Source organism: Thamnophis sirtalis, unplaced genomic scaffold (assembly GCF_051295495.1).
Source record: "Thamnophis sirtalis isolate CommonGarterSnake01/CBP01778 unplaced genomic scaffold, rThaSir2_p1.2 scaffold_6, whole genome shotgun sequence".
NCBI classification, from domain to species: domain Eukaryota; kingdom Metazoa; phylum Chordata; class Lepidosauria; order Squamata; family Natricidae; genus Thamnophis; species Thamnophis sirtalis.
Window position 1 is genome coordinate 10024937 of NW_028261386.1, and position 16731 is coordinate 10041667.

Below are 16731 nucleotides of genomic sequence, written 5' to 3' on the forward strand. Positions count from 1 at the left end.
CTTCACCTCCCTCCCTCTCTCTCTCTCATTCTCTCTCTTCCTGCCCCCCATTCTCTCTTTCTCCCATCCTCCCTCCCTCCCTCCATCTCTCTCATTCTCTCTCTCTTCCTCCCTCTCTCTCTCATTCTCTCCCTCTCTTCCTCCCTCCCTCTCATTCTCTCTCTCTCTGTCTCCCACCCACCCCCGTGACAAGCGGAGGCGGGCGGGGCCCTCGGCCATGGCCACCTGCTGCGCGGATTCGCCGCCGAGCTCCACGCACGTCCGGGACCAGCCGGGCGCTCGGGGGGCAGCCGGGCGCACCTGAACCCAACGGACCCCGCCTTCCAGCCAGCCAGAGAGCAAGCCAGCTGGGCGCTCGCAAGCTTCCCCCGAAGGGAGGCTTTATGCGGAGGCTTCCGAGACCCCCTTGGAGGCCGGCGCGGGCTCCTCTGTCTCTGCTTTCGGGGAAAGAGGTCGGGGAGGAGGGGAGGATCCGGCCGGCAGCCCCCTTTAACGGCCTCGCCATTACCGGAGGCGAGGAGGAAGGCTGTCGAGACCTACCGCGGAGCAGCGGGAGGCAGACCTGTAGGAGCAGCAGAGCCGCCTGCCTGGAAGGTGAGCCCCGCCGGTCCGACGCCCTTGCCCGGTTCGCTAGAGACCTTCTCCCCTTAGCTGGGTTGAGGAGGGGAGGAGAGAAAGGGGGCGCAGGGTTTTATCCGACGTGCCCAAAAGGAGGCGCGGCGCCTGGAGATGCCCTCGCTCGTGGGGAGAGGATGAGAGGAGGAGGAGGAGGAGGAGGAGGAGGAGGAGGAGGAGGAGGAGGAGGAGGAAGGAAGGGGGGCCCGTGACTTTAGGGCAAGGCGACCGTCCGGGCTGGTTCGGCGTTTTCTTACGGGCGCGGGAACCGAGCACCTGGCGCGGGAGGAAGCATCCCCTCGCCCGAGACCTGTTGGCACCCAAAACCGCCGGCGAGAGGGAAAAGGGAGAGCCGCTGGAGTTGACCGAGCGCCATCCAAGTCGGGGAGGTCTGTGCTCAAGTTTTCCACCTCTCCGTGCCTGTCTGTGTGTGGTTTTGTCTGTGTGTGGTTGTGTGGTGCGAGTCTAAAGCGGCGCCGTTTCCAAGCGCGCGGTGTGACGTCCAGGTTCGGGAACGGGCCCCGGGGCGAAGAAGTTGCCGGTGGAAGACTTGGTTTAAGATTTTTTTTTGAAGGGGGGGGGGACTGTAATCTTTGGGTCGTGGGAATTTGCTACCGGAGCCACAAAAGGCGATGATGATGATGATGATGATGATGATGATGATGATGATGATGATGATGATGATGATAATTATAATAATAATACTTCCAGGGGACCGTAGTTTACCGCCTTCTCTTCAACACACTTGGCTTCTAAATGTAAAAAAAGAGTCCAATCTTTCTTCAAGATCTCTTGCCACCAAAAGATCCTCAGCCCCATGTTCCTCTCCTATTTTGGACTGCAGTGCCCATCGTTCCCAACTGGGCTAATGGGTGTTAGCATGAGAGAAATCTCCAGCTGGGAAAGGCAGATGTATTCCAAACCTCCTTCTCTTCTCCCTGCTCATTTCCATGTTGTGCTTCTCTCCATCCTTACCAAGGTGTGTGTGTGTGTGTGTGTGTGTGTGTGTGTGTGTGTGTGTGTGTGTGTGTGTATGCATGCATAATTGTGAACACTTGAGCAATTGTGCCCTAGACAGGTGGCCAAAATGGAAGGGGATGGAGAAACGTGTGGCAGGTCTTGAACCCCTGCAAAGGTCCCCCCCCCCACTTCCTCCCACAGAGAACACATAACGGATACATAACATTCCTCCTGCCCCCTTTTTCCAACTGATGGAGAGCTGTTCCTGGAGAAAGCCCGTTTCTGTGCTTCAATGAAGCCAGGCTTGACGGTGTGCCCAAAGAGAAGGTGTTTCTTTTCCCAAAAATAACTACAAAGTTGCTAAAGCATCAGGTAGGGTGGATCAGGTCTATTTGCCAAGGGCAGGAAGAAAGAGAAGTGCGACTAGCAAGTAGAGGCGAGTAGAAAAATGGGGTACCTTTAAGTCACATCCTGCACCCCTGGCCCTGTGTGGCTTGGCTTTCTTGTTTTTCTTGTCTTTCTTTTTAAAAATTATTTATTTCATTGCCATTTGCTGGGAGATTTTGGTGTATGGGTGGATTGTATGCATTTACTCTCTAGTATCCGGACACAGGGGAGGAAGGGGGCAGAGGTGGTGGTGGGGGGAGGCTTCAGCCATAAAGGACCTACCTTGTGCTTTGCTTGCTGCAAACCAACCTTGAGATCTCTCCAGCTAGAGGCCAGTAAAAAAAGCTATGACATGTTGCTAGACTGATCCGTCGCGGATCTTTGGTCATTCAGAAACAGACCCAGAGTGGAAGTGGATCCCATTCCAAATATATTTGTAGGTACATGGATGTCCCATCACCTCCTGAATTTTGACCTTTCAGAGATGGATCTGTCTTTTGGGTGGACTACTAATCTTTGGTGGCTTTTATTGTTCCAATATAAGGTTTCATTTTTTCCTTTCATATACATTCACAAATATACATTCTTGTAAATACTATTAACATTTATCTATTAACTATTGGCTTTTATCACCATCATCTTACCAATATAGCAAACACATTTGGAGGTACTTCCCTGTACCTCCATCTTGTTTTGCAACAACCTACTCTTTCCGTCTTCTCAACCTCTCTTCTCTGCCTTCTCCTTTCCTCCTCTCCTTCCTCTTTTCTTCCTCCCTTCCCTTCCTCCCCACTCCTCCTCTCTTCTGCTCCTTCTTACCCTCTCTCCTACTCTTACTTCCCCTCCCTTACTTCCTCTGCTTTACCCTTCCTTCTTTTCCCTCCTCTTCCTCCCTCCTTTCCGTTATTGCTCTCACTTCTTTTCTTTCTCTAATGGGTTCTCGGGGTGGCATTCCGGTGACCCCCGACTTTATATTTAAATATAGATAAATTTTCTCTTCCACACTTTACTTCCCTAGAGTAGATGGTGGCTTTTAGTGTTAAGCACCTGATAATGATGATGATGATGATGATGATGATGATGATGATGATGATGATAATCACAACAACAGATTTGTATCACAGCGGCCAGTTGTTTCACCAGATTTGGCATTGGTTACTAGTCGGGTTATTATTATTATTATTATTATTATTATTATTATTATTATTATTATTATTTTGTCAGTGCACAACATATGGACAATGAGATTGGTTGAGCTCTCTCAGTGCGCACACCTCCCCAACACAATAAAACTCAAGGTGAAGACAGAAAATCCCCAATCCAATAAATCATATTAACACACACCCAGTCCTATTGCACCTGTGTGAACATGTTACATGTTGCGCTGGCCCTGCAAGTCCATTGTACAACGTGGTTGTGATGTTATTTCACATTCAGGAGTCCACTCCCAATTTCTGCCCACCCTGGTTTGCAGGGCTAACAAATTTGAAGTACAACATTATGCCAAGAGATGGTTGTTCCCACTCTTGATCTCAAGAGGAAGGGATGCCTCTAACTTCACGTAGAATAAGTTTTGCTCCTCTTCAGTTACGCTCCCAGTGTCATCTTGGTTTTACCCTTAGGATCGGATTGCCAGGGGCATCCTGGAAGCCCTCCAAAGAGGAGGCTCTGATGCCGTGGCTGCTGTCCTTCCAGAGCAGAATGGACGGCTAAGGGGAGGAGGAAGAGAAGTGCTGGAGAAAAGAAACAAGCAATAGGTTGGTGGTGTAATATGGAGTCATGGAAGGTGTCTTATCCAGGATCAGACAGATGGTTTCACTGAAGGGACCATGCTTTGCTGGTTGCAACAGCTCTCCAGAAGCCTCAGATGTTTCTCAGTCTAACTGCTCTGAGCTTTCCATCTTCCATGGAGACATGGCTTCTGCTATTCATTGCTCCCCACCACTAGCTGTGTGGATGGATCTCCATCTCTTCCTTAAACTTGAATTATCCTTGGGTAATGTTGTGGTATGTGTAGAGGGTGAATATCAGGTCCCCAGAGGCAAGCTGTCTTTTGATTGCACCAAGCCATCTGTTGTTCCTTTGCAAGGTCTCAAGAAGAGACCTTTCCTAGGTTTAGGAGCTGGCAAACCTTGTTAGGATCGACGTATGTAATTTGGGGACGCCTGTAAATGCAGAGCAGTGCTTCTAATATCTGTGCCCTGGCCTTCTGATCTTCGAACTTCTGCAGAGATGTGTTGGTAGATGTTTATTTTGTGGATAGGATGTGTCATAACGATGATTGGATGCCAACATGCACGCTACCTAACACCCACTCGTTTCGGGATTTGGAGAAGCAGCAAATGTTTGCAAGCGAGCGGATGGGGAAGGGGAAAGGAATTGCAATCTGCCGTAATTCGTACCCGGAGCTAGACATAAAATATTCTGAAAAGCCTCACCATGCAAGGTGATTTTGCTGGAGAAATGGGAAATCCCGAGCTGTTATCTTAATGCTTTTATTTTGATGAGGAACATTTATTTTTTCTCCTTGGGCAAGTACTTGAGGTCTGTGGTGCATATTATCGGAGCTGTCTTTCCTGCAGTCCATCGTCCCAGGTTTGGGGTATAGTCTCTTTCACCCTGCTTATTTCCGAATAAACACACGCTCTGTCCAAGTGCTTTGGAACCTGTCATTTCCACTGAGTTGCATGCCTTACCATTATAAAAAGGTAAAGGTTCCCCTCGCCCATATGTGCTAGTCGTTCCTGACTCTAGGGGGCGGGTGCTCATCTCCGTTTCAAAGCCGAAGAGCCAGTGCTGTCCGAAGACGTCTCCGTGGTCATGTGGTCATCATGACTAAACGCCGAAGGCGCACAGAACGCTGTTACCTTCCCATCAAAGATGGTCCCTATTTTTCTACTTGCATTTTTACATGCTTTCGAACTGCTAGGTTGGCAGAAGCTGGGACAAGTAACGGGAGCTCACTCTGTTACGCAGTGCTAGGGATTCGAACTGCCAACCTTTCTGAGTGACAAGCTCAGCGTCTTATCCACTGAGCCACCATTATACATGGGTCCATTTCTGTTTAATATCTAGAAAGATTCAGAAAAATCCACATGCCCTTGACAATCCAGGATAAAGCTATAACTGAGCAGCATTATGTAATCCATTGGATTAGGTCTCCAGAGACCCAGGTTCAAATCCACTTTTAGTCACGGTAAGTTCTTTGATCAGAGAACCAATTGGAAATCAGGACAAATTTCTTCACAGTTTAGAACAATTAATCAGTGAAATGACTTGCTCCCAGGGAGCTGTGGGTGCTCCGTCACTGGAGGTTTTCAAGAAGAGATTGGACAGCCATTTGTCAGGAATGGTATAGGTTCATAGGTTTGGGCAAGAAGACATAGCAATAGCAATAGTTAGACTTATATACCGCTTCATAGGGCTTTCAGCCCTCTCTAAGCGGTTTACAGAGTCAGCATATTGCCCCCAACAACAATCCGGGTCCTCATTTTACCCACCTCGGAAGGATGGAAGGCTGAGTCAACCTTGAGCCTAGTGGGATTTGAACAGCCGAACTGCAGAACTGCAGTCAGCTGAAGTAGCCTGCAGTGCTGCATTTAACCACTGCGCCACCTCGGCTCCAAGGTCCCTTCCAACTCTGCTATTCAGTTTCTCAATCAATTTCACAGGACTGTTGTAGGGAAAAATTGGAGAAGGGATTTCTATGCGAGCTGCCATGAAATCCTGCATCTTTCATGATTTATGCATGTGAATCTAATGTCACCTGTTTTGCAAGAACTGAATTGGTTTCCCCGTTTGTTAGGGGACTGGAGGCTTAAACATATGATGAACGGTTGCAGGAACTGGGCATGGCTAGTCTAGTAAGAGAAGGACCAGGGGAGACATGATAGCAGTCTTCCAATATTTGAGGGGCTGCCACAGAGAGGAAGGGATCAAGCTATTTTCCAAGGCACCTGTAAGCCAGACAAGGAATAATGAATGGAAACTGACCAAGGAGAGATTCAACCTGGAAATAAGGAGACATTTTCCGACAGTGGGACCAATCAACCCATGGAAAAGAGGTTTCCTTCAGAAGTTGTGGGAGCTTCATCACTGAAGGCTTTCAAGAAGAGACTGAACTTCCATCTGTCAGAAATGGTGTAGGGTCTCCTGCTATGGTGGGGGGTTGGACTAGATGACCTACAAGCTCCCTTCCAACTCTGTTAATCTGTAGAAGCCTTCCCGAATCTCTTTTAAAACCCTACATGACTTGGTTATCTGAAAGACTCCCCCCCCCAATTATCTTGTGACTCGCTCCCGCTAAGAAGGTCCTTGTAGTGGAACCAAGAAGGTCTTTTCCATGGGGGCTCCCTGCTTGGAAATGAGACCCATAAGATCCTCTTTTGAAAGGACCTAAAGACATGATTTTGCCAGGGGGGCCTTGGAACCTCAGGCTGATAACAGAGCCCATCAAATGGTTTGTCTGAATGTTGTCCCTAAAGAGGTGGGGGTGTTTTGGCTTTTGCATTTGAGGACTTACCTTTGTAAGCTGTCTAGAGTCCCTGTGGGTGAGTTGGATTGCCATATAAATCTCTTTTTGGGGATGGGGACATGGTGGCTCAGTGGCTAAAACCCTGAGCTTGTCAATAGCAATAGCAATAGCAATAGCAGTTAGACTTATATACCGCTTCATAGGGCTTTCAGCCCTCTCTAAGCGGTTTACAGAGTCAGCATATTGTCCCCACCAACAATCCGGGTCCTCATTTTACCCACCTCGGAAGGATGGAAGGCTGAGTCAACCTTGAGCCGGTGAGATTTGAACAGCCGAACTGCAGAACTGCAGTCAGCTGAAGTAGCCTGCAGTGCTGCACTCTAACCACTGCGCCACCTCGGCTCTTTCTCAATCAGAAAGGTTCACTCTTTGGCGGTTCAAATCCCCTAGCGCCGCATAACAGAGTGAGCTCCTGTTACTTGTTCCAGCTTCTGCCAACCTAACAATTCGAAAGCAGGTAGAAATGCAAGTAGAAAAATAGGGGAAGGTAACAGCGTTCTGTGCGCCTTCGGCGTTTAGTCATTCCGTCCACATGACCACAGAGACTCTTCGGACAGCGCTGCCTCTTCGGCTTTGAAACAGAGATGAGCATCGCCCCCTAGAGTTGGCAACGACTACCACATCTGTGCAAGGAGAACCTTTACATGTGTAAAAGTACTGTGATGTACCATTTGAAGTGGAAAGACTTGTCTTCAAGTCCACATTCTGTAATAAAATTCATTGGTTGGGTACATATAATCCACAAATTCAAATACAGGAAGTCCACTTTGTTTAGTGATAATTTGAAATTACAACAGCACTGGGGAAAAAATGACTTGATCATTTTTCACACTTATGACCATTGCAGAATCCCTATGGTCATGTCTTTAATATTCAGACCCTTGGCAAGTGACTCATATTTATGACTGTTGCAGTATCCTGGGGTTATGTGGTCACGTTTTACGACGTTGTGACAAGCGAAGTCAAAAGGCAAGTCAGAGTCACTTAGAAACCTTAATAACTGAACTGCAGTGATTCACTTAACAGCTGTGGCAAGAAAGGTCATAAATGGGGCAAAACTCACTGCACCAATCTCTCCCCTAGCAGCTGAAATTTTGGGCTCAATTGTGGTCATATGTCAAGGACTTATGACCACAAAATCACTGCAGTTGAGAATCTAGAAAGAGTGCAGAGAAGAGCAACAAGGATGATTAGGGGACTGGAGGCTAAAACATATGAAGAACGGTTGCAGGAACTGTGTATGTCTATTTTAATGAAAAGAAGGACTAGGGGAGACATGATAGCAGTGTTGCAATCTCTCAGGAGCTGCTACAAAGAAGAGGGAATCAAACTATTCTCCAACGCATCTGAAGGCAGGCCAAGAAACAATGGGTGGAAACTAATCAAGGAGAGAAGCAACTTAGAAATAAGGAGGAATTTCCTGACAGTTAAAACAATTAATTAGTGGAACAACTTGCCTCCAGAAGTTGTGAATGCTGCAACACTGGAGGTTTTTAAGAAGATGTTGGATAACCATTTGTCTGAAGTGGTGTAGGGTTTCCTGTCTAAGCAGTGGGTTGGACTGGAAGACCTCCAAGGGCCCTTCCAACTCTGTTATTCTATTCTATTCTATTCTATTCTATTTTCACTAGCTACCTTTCAACTTACAATCACACTTGGGATCCGAATTTCCATCCCTAAGCACAGCGGCTGTTAAGGGAATCACATCCAAGGTCCCTTCCAACTCTGTTATTCTATTCTATTCTATTTCCAAAAACATTGAATGCTCTCAAAAATCATTTTTGTCCCTAGTAAACTCCTTGCTTCTCGTGCGAATCAGGGAGATGATGACTGAAGCTCGCTTCTTGCAGAGTGATCTCCAAAAATGCAAGAAGGAAAGGGTCACCCTCCCAATTTTCCTGAAAAAAAAACCTATGCAAATGTGAAATATTAATAAAGAGATTAAATCCTCATTATGATACCAACATGGATCCGTCCATGGAGTATCAGGCTAATAATAGTTACTTGGCCTGAAGCCTATACGTATATCGGCTGAATTCATAGATTAGTTTAACTATGGTTTTATTATGTGTGCTAAATTGGCTGGGTACAAAACTTGCAGGAAGCTATACACAATGGCTATCTCGAGGATGGGGTTTGCATGATATGCTTCATGAAAACGAGATGGAGACCTTACAGTGGAAGAGTTGGGATGTAGAAGTCGTAGGTTGTCCATCTCTGAAGGTTTTTAAGAAGAGTCAGGATGAGTGGATTTATGTAAAATATGGACTACATAAGAAAGAAAGAAAATGATTAGTAAATATTTTGATGGTTATATACAATACAATACAATGCAATAGCAGAGTTGGAAGGGAGCTTGGAGGTCTTCTAGTCCAACCCCTGCCTAGGCAGGAAACCCTATACCGTTTCAGACAAATGGCTATCCAACATCTTCTTAAAGATTTTCAGGGTTGGGGCATTCACAATTTCTGGAGGCAAGCCGTTCCATTGATTAATTGTTCTAACTGTCAGGAAATTTCTCCTCAGTTCTAAGTTGCTTCTCTCTTTGATTAGTTTCCACCCATTGCTTCTTGTTCTGCCCTCAGGTGCTTTGGAGAATAACTTGACTCCCTCTTCTTTGTGGCAACCCCTGAGATATTGGAACACTGCTATCATGTCACCCTTCCTTCTTTTCATCAAACTAGACATACAGAGTTCCTGCAACGGTCCTTCATATGTTTTAGTCTCCAGTCCCCTAATCATTGATATTATAATGGAAGACAGCATACTTTTCAATAATGATTGTTATTGTCACATACAGTATGTGTCTATAGGTACATGATTATAATGATTATGATGTTTATATTTCAACATATTGGACGCCTAGAAAATGCACGGTTCATTATAGAAATGGAATTTGTGATATAAAACAATAAAAATATATTAACAAAAAAAAAAGAGGTAGGACCACAGGAGTACTGGGAATGGGGAGAATTAGGCTAATTTTTTAAAAAATCTAGATCGTGACTCTGTTCAATAAAAACAGTTGTTCAGGTAGTGACTGTGTTCTGTGATACCAATAAAGAAGAATGTTTGTAGTTCCGGGTTGAAATGAAGGCTCCTTGCTGCTCTCAGAAGCTGGTTGTTCTCTTGCCGACTGTCGATGGAGATTCTCAGTCCTCCAGGTCACGGTTGTCCCAAAGGTGCTTTTTCAAGAGGCAACTGGACTTCCTGGTTTTTCTTTGAAGATGTTTCATTTCTCATCGCAGGAAGCTTCTTCAGCTCTGACTGGATGGTGGGGAATGGAAGGATTTATACTCCTTGCAGACAGCTGGTCAATTGCATTCTTTTTCCCCCCTTGCAGACGTTTCATTACCCAAACTAGGTAACATCATCAGTGCTGTGTTTTGTGACTATGAAACCTTTCCCCCCTCTTTTACATGCGCTGCGGCATTTTTGTTTTATCCACCTCACCACCCATAACTACAGACGCTGTCCTGTCTGGACAGTGACCCCCTCAGCAAATCTTGATTGGTTTTCCTACACCTACATTGCAATGGGTGGGACTATGTATCCTTATAATTCATTCTAAATCTATAATTCTGTGGTTCTAACTCCTGTGACTGAAATAAAGCACATTATGGCTTATTACCAGCTGGACAATGAATGGAATAGAATAGAGTAGAATGGAATAGAATGGAATAACAGAGTTGGAAGGGACCTTGGAGGTCTTCTAGTCCAACCCCCTGCTTAGGCAGGAAATCCTACACCACTTCAGACAAATGGTTATCTAATATCTTCTTTAAAACTTCCAGTGTTGGAGCATTCACAACTTCTGGAGGCAAGTTGTTCCACTGATTAATTGTTCTAATTGTCAGGAAATTTCTCCTTAGTTCAAGATTGCTTCTGGCCTTGATTAGTTTCCACCCATTACTTCTTGTCCTGCCCTCAGGTGCTTTGGAGAATAGTTTGACTCCCTCTTCTTTGTGGCAACCCCTGAGATATTGGAACACTGCTATCATGTCTCCCCTGGTCCTTCTTTTCATTAAACTAGACATACACAGTTCTTGCAAATGTTTTTAGCCTCCAGTCCCCTAATCATCTTTGTTGCTCTTCTCTGCACTCTTTCTAGAGTCTCCACATATTTTTTTACATCGTGGTGACCAAGACTGGATGCAGTATTCCAAGTGTGGCCTTATCAAGGCCTTATAAAGTGGTGTTAACACTTCACGTGATCTTGATTCTATCCCTCTGTTTATGCAGCCTAGAACTGTGTTGGCTTTTTTGGCAGCTGCAACACGCTGCTGGCTCATATTTAATCCCTCTCACAGTTACTACTGTTGAGCAAGGTACCACAGATACTGTTCCTGTGCATTTTGTTTTCCTTGCCTAAATGTAGAACCTTACTTCGTTCACCATTGAATTTCATTTTGTTAGATAGCACCCAATGTTCAAGTCTGTCAAGACCCTTCTGTATCTTAAGCCTGTCTTCTGGAGTGTTGGCTATTCCTGCCAGCTTGGTGTTTGTGAAGGTTGTGGGTAGTAGACTCTGATAATCTGTAAATGATGGCTGGCTGGTTGAGGTCAGCTCACGCATCGGGTGGGATTTTGGGGGTGTCCTTACATTTTCCACCCACCACTGAGATTTGGGATTGTTCTTCTTAATGCTGAATTTAGTCTTCTTTCTTTCCTCTTTGGGCTGTGATACCGATGTGCTCTGAAACAACTCCCAGTGGGTTAGAGCATCAACATCGCAATATCTGTAAGACAGATTCATAAAACAGATGCATATTAATAAAACCGTCATCTCTGCGCTCCAAGTGACAGCTTTTACTGCAGGAGAGCTAAGTCTTCACGACCTGTTCCTGTCGCTTGCCCTGCTGCCTTAGCTTACCCACTTCAGAAGGGGGAAATGAAATCACTCATTTTACGTCGCTCAGGTAATCCTCGATTTACAACCACATTGGAGCCCAACATTTCTGTCGCTAAGGAAAAGACACTTCTTAGGTTTGCTGTGCCCCATTTGACAGCCTTTTTTTTTGCCACGGGTGTTAAGCAAATCATTACAGTTGTTAAGGGAATCATGCAGTTGTTAAGCAATTCTAGCTTCTCCCATGGATTTTGCTTGTTGGAAACCAAGCTGGGAAGGTTACCAGATGGTGATCATTTAACTCCAGGATAACCCAACTATCATAAATACCGTATTTTTCAGTGTATAAGATGCACCCAGATTTTCACCTTCTTTTTGGGGGAAACAAAGGTGTGTCTTAGACACTGAATACAACATTTTTGGCCTCCCAAAACCCCGTGCCCTTAGCAAAAATGGATGTGCAGAGGGTTTGGGAGGCCTGCAAAGTGCTCCTGGGGGCTGGGGAGGGCAAAACCAGGTGAAAATGGACTGTTTTTTCCCTGTTTCCACCCCCCCCAGCCCCCAGGAGTGCTCTACAAGCTTCCCAAAGCACATGCATGCCCGTTTTTGCAAAAAAACAGGCCTGTTTTTGCAAAAAAACATTTTTGCTCATTTTTTTGCCGCCCCCCCCAACCCCCAGGAGCACATTGCAGGCCTCTCACACTCTCTGCATGTCTGGTTTTTCACAAAAAATGAGGCATGCAGAGGGTTTGGGAGGCCTGCAAACTGCAAAAACAGGTTTTTTTTTAAATTACCTCTTCAAAATTATGGTGCATCTTATACTCCAGTATGTCTTATAGTCTGAAAAAATACGGTACATGCCCGTTGCCAATCATTCAAATTTTGATCACGTGACCATGGGCATGTCAGTGTGAAAAGCAGTTATCAGTCTCTTTTTTCAGTGCCATTGCAACTACTTTGAACAGTTATTAAATGAATGGTTGCAAGTCAAGGACTACCTATACTGGTGGGAGCAATAGCAATAGCAATAGTTACTTATATACCGCTTCATAGGGCTTTCAGCCCTCTCTAAGCGGTTTACAGAGTCATCCTATTGCCCCCAACAACAATCCGGGTCCTCATTTTACCCACCTCGGAAGGATGGAAGGCTGAGTCAACCTTGAGCCTAGTGGGATTTGAACAGCCGAACTGCTGAACTGCAGTCAGCTGAAGTAGCCTGCAGTGCTGCATTTAACCACTGCGCCACCTCGGGAGGGATTTTTAGGCTCCTAAAAAAAAAAGAACATTGGGAAATCCATTTCGATACAAAGTTGTCCACTCTTAATGCACCTATTCTAATACCACCTACCATAGCAGAGGCAGGATACAGTCTCAATTTTAGAGGTTCTACTGGTGGGCTTCACAGAAGCATCTGGTTGGTCATTGTATGAAAGGACATGTGGGAATGGCCCTAGGAGATGGGAGGCCAAAGTTATTGCCTAGGGCGTGATGGCGAACCTATGGTATGTGTGCCGCAGGTGGCAGGCGAAGCCATTTGTCAGGGCACTTCGGCTTTCTTTTGAGGCTGAAGCCTCCGGAGCGTGAAAAACCAACCCTACGGGCAAACCAGAAGTTCAGGAACGTATATCCGGTTTGCTCGTAGGGCCGGTTTTAGCCCTCCGGAGCCTTCAAGGAAGAAGCATATGTGGTTTGTATCTGGTATACCTAAAAAGGCAGAGAGCGGTCTTGTAAATGTTAATACCAGTTCATAATGCCTTGATAAGGTCACCCTTGGAATACTGCATCCTATTTTGGTCACACGGTGTAAAACAGATGTGGAGACTCTAGAAAGAGTGCAGAGAAGAGGATTGGGGGACTGGAGCTAAAACATATGAAGGACGGTTGCAGGAACTGGGTATGTCTAGTAGGTTAATGAAAAGGACTAGAGGAGACATGATAGCAGTGTTCCAATATCTCAGGGGTTTCCACAAAGAAGAGGGAATCAAGCTATTCTCCAAAGCACGTGAGGGTAGAACAAGAAGCAATGGGTGGAAACTAATCAAGGAGAGAAGCAACCTAGAACTAAGGAGAAATTTCCTGACAGTTAGAACAATTAATCAGTGGAACAACTTGCTTCCAGAAGTCGTGAATGCTCCAACACTGGAGGTTTTTCAGAAGATGTTGGACATCCGTCTGAAGTGGTGTCGGATTTCCTGCCTGAGCAGGGGGTTGGACTAGAAGACCTCCAAGGTCCCTTCCAACTCTGTTGTTCTATTCTAAATTCTACCCTTCATCTTTTCTATCTGCTTGCAAATCATTCTGCTTGGTGGTTATTGGACATTTACTGCTTAGTGCTTGGCAAATTAGCAGCAAACCCCTTTAGTTGTGTCCTAGTTTTGATAAGCTTTCAGACAACGAGGCATTGTGTTTGTCACTGATGGGCTGTCATCTACTTGTCCTCCGAGTGTCTCATTTTCCCCTAAAGCAGGTGTTGCCCTACTATACTCTCAGTCCATGCAAGGGATAGTTCAAAACATGCCTCCAGCGAGGGAGGCATTTCAGCCACGCTCTGATTTGGGATTGGTTGATTGGGAGTTTGTGATCTGTGGGTTGGTTTCAGTCTGTGTTGGCTTGATTTAACAATTCAGTTCACTAAAGGTATGCATGCATGTGTGTGCGTTCTTGTGACTGAATCCCTTCCTGGGGCTCCAGTTCGCCTTAAAGACAATGAATCAATTTGACAATTCCCAAGACAGCCTTGTGAGAATGTAACCCCCGCATTTTGCAGGTACCTGAATAACTTTATCCACAATTACTTACAAAAACTGGCTCTGGAGAATTCTTTGCGTTGCTTCTCTCTAGGGCTCAGTTTTACACATCACCCTAAGCTACGGTGACTTCAGTCGTGTTTTAATCAGCAAGTGGTCTGATTCGTGTATTTTTTTTCCCAAGCGACAATGGCTGAAGATTCCTTGCTCTGAACCAAGATCACAGAAATCACATAATGGCTTAGACTATTTTGAATTAATTCCTTCCTTCCTTCCTTCCTTCCTTCCTTCCTTCCTTCCTTCCTTCCTTCCTTCCTTCCTTCCTCCTTCCTTCACAATAGCAATAGCACTTAGACATATACCACTTCCCAGTGCTTGACAGCCCTCTCTAAGCGGTTTACAGAGTCAGCCTGTTGCCCCCAACAATCTGGGTCCTCATTTTACCCACCTCGGAAGGATGGAAGCTGAATCAACCTTGAGCCGATGAGATTTGAACTGCTGAACTGCTAGTAGTCAGTGATCAGCAGAAGCAGCATGCAGTACTGCACTCTAACCACTGTGCCACTGCAATAGCAGTAGACTTATACACCGCTTCATAGGGCTTTCAGCCCTCTCTAAGCGGTTTACAGAGAGTCAGCATATTGCCCCCAACAATCTGGGTCCTCATTTTACCCACCTCGGAAGGATGGAAGGCTGAGTCAACCCTGAGCCGGTGAGATTTGAACCGCTGAACTGCTGATCTAGCAGTAGCCTGCAGTGCTGCATTTAACCACTGCGCCACCTTGGCTCTTTAACCACTGCAGCCTTCCTTCCTTCCTCTTTCACTCCCCCCTCCCTCCCTAGCCCTTCCCCTCTCCTTCCTTTCTTTATTCCTCTTTCCCTCCCTCCATTCCTTCCTTCTTTCCTTCCTTCCTTCCTCTTTCAATCTCTCTCCCTCCCTCCCTCCCTATCCCTCACCTTTTCTTCCTTCCTTTATTCCTCTTTCCCTCTCTCCCTCCTTCTTTCCTTCCTTCCTTCCTTCCTTCCTTTTTCACTCCCTCCCTATCCCTCCCCCTCTCCTTCCTTCCTTCCTCTCTTCCTTCCTCTTTCCCTCCCTCCCTCCCTCCTTCCTTCTTTCCTTCCTTCCTTCATTCCCTCCTTCCTTCCTTTCTCTTTCCTTCCCTCCCTCCCTCCCTCCCTCCCTCCCTCCCTTCCTTCCTTCCTTCCTTCCTCATACCTAGATACCTACCTACATTTGCTTTTCTTATTTCCCTTCCTCAAAATGGATTCAGATAAATTAGAAGAGTTCCAGAGAATCATAGCTTTGGAAGGTCTTCTGAGCCAACCTCCTGTCCCAACATATGGGAAGACAACGTGGTGGTGGAAGACTCCATGGACGGTGGAGCACAGCCTTGCAAAACAGAGACTTGGGGGAATGTTAGCCTGAGAAGAGAAGACTGAGGAAAGAGATGATAGCAAATACCAAAGGAGTGTCGCATAAAAAGATTGCAACGTTCTGTTCCTTATTATCTATTGTTAATGGCACGACTTTTAAATATTGGTTTGTGATGGCACATTTACTGCATTTTGAATCAAGCGTTAGTAATGATTTGTTTTGGAGCTCTCTCTCCGTAGAGAATGATTCCAGGTGCAGAGGATTTCACGGGGCAGGAAAGAAGCATCTCTGTGCAGGAGGAGAAAGACACCTTGTCTGTTTGCAAGGCAGCTTCTACTTTGAATGACATCCGCAGAAAACAGCACCTTTTCTTGATCATTCCAGGGGATGAGATGGGACAAGAGGCTGAGATTATAGGGAGGTAGTTTCAGGGGAAGAACTGGGAGGATGAAGCCCTCACGCTAACCATGAACTTGACGGATCACAAGATTCCCTACAGTGAATATAGAGAAGGCGGCGATGCGTTTGGGAAATACCAAATGTGAAACAGTAATAAAATGTTCTAGGTGGTATTTGAATTTATTCTAAAGCCCTGGTCCTTATTTATGAGAAATTGCATTCGATTGTTCTCTTTTGGAAACCAATTTTGTTCTTTGTAACATCATTTATCAAATGTTGCGACCCTGAATTCAAATAATGTAATCCTGTGGTTTGGGTATTGGAGTAATATTTTAGTACCTCTAATTCAGAGGAGGGTCTCTGCTTCCTATTTACTTGCTTCCCTCTCGGTCATGGAGAGGGGTTTTTTTGGGGGGGGGGGAGAAGAAAGAATTGAATATATTACCCGACTCTGTCAATAACGGCAATGACCTTGATTATGCAATCAGTTTCCCTTTTCCCTTTCTTTCTCTCTCTCTCATTTTTTCTTTTTCTCTTTTTTGTTCTTTCCCTTTTTCTTTCCCTTTCCCTTTCCTTTTTTCCCTCCCTCCCTTCTTTCCCTCTTTGTCTTTCTTTTCCTTCACTCCTTCCCTCCCTCCCTTTCCATCTTTCTTTCTTTCTTTCTTTCTTTCTTTCTTTCTCTCTCTTTCTTTCCCTTTCCTTCTTTCTCATTCTTTCATTCTCTCTTTTTTTCTTTCTTTCCCTTTCCCCTACATAGCACAGTTTTCCTAGTCTGTCCTACATTGAACAGCTCGTATTCTTGTAAGTTTGGATTGTTCGGCTGGTTTCAGTTGTGGATTGGTATAAGGAAAGACAGAGAACAGGT

At 45.6% G+C, this 16731-nt stretch overlaps 1 protein-coding gene across 1 annotated transcript in view; it reads left to right on the forward strand.

The window, feature by feature from the left end:
* Positions 1 to 307: 307 nt before the first annotated feature.
* The window catches only part of CALN1 (calneuron 1), a 242992-nt gene continuing 226568 nt past the window's right edge, over positions 308 to 16731 (forward strand). The window contains exon 1 of the mRNA XM_087717191.1: positions 308 to 594. The gene's annotated coding sequence lies outside the window, so the exon portion shown is untranslated. The remainder of the gene's footprint in view (positions 595 to 16731) is intronic.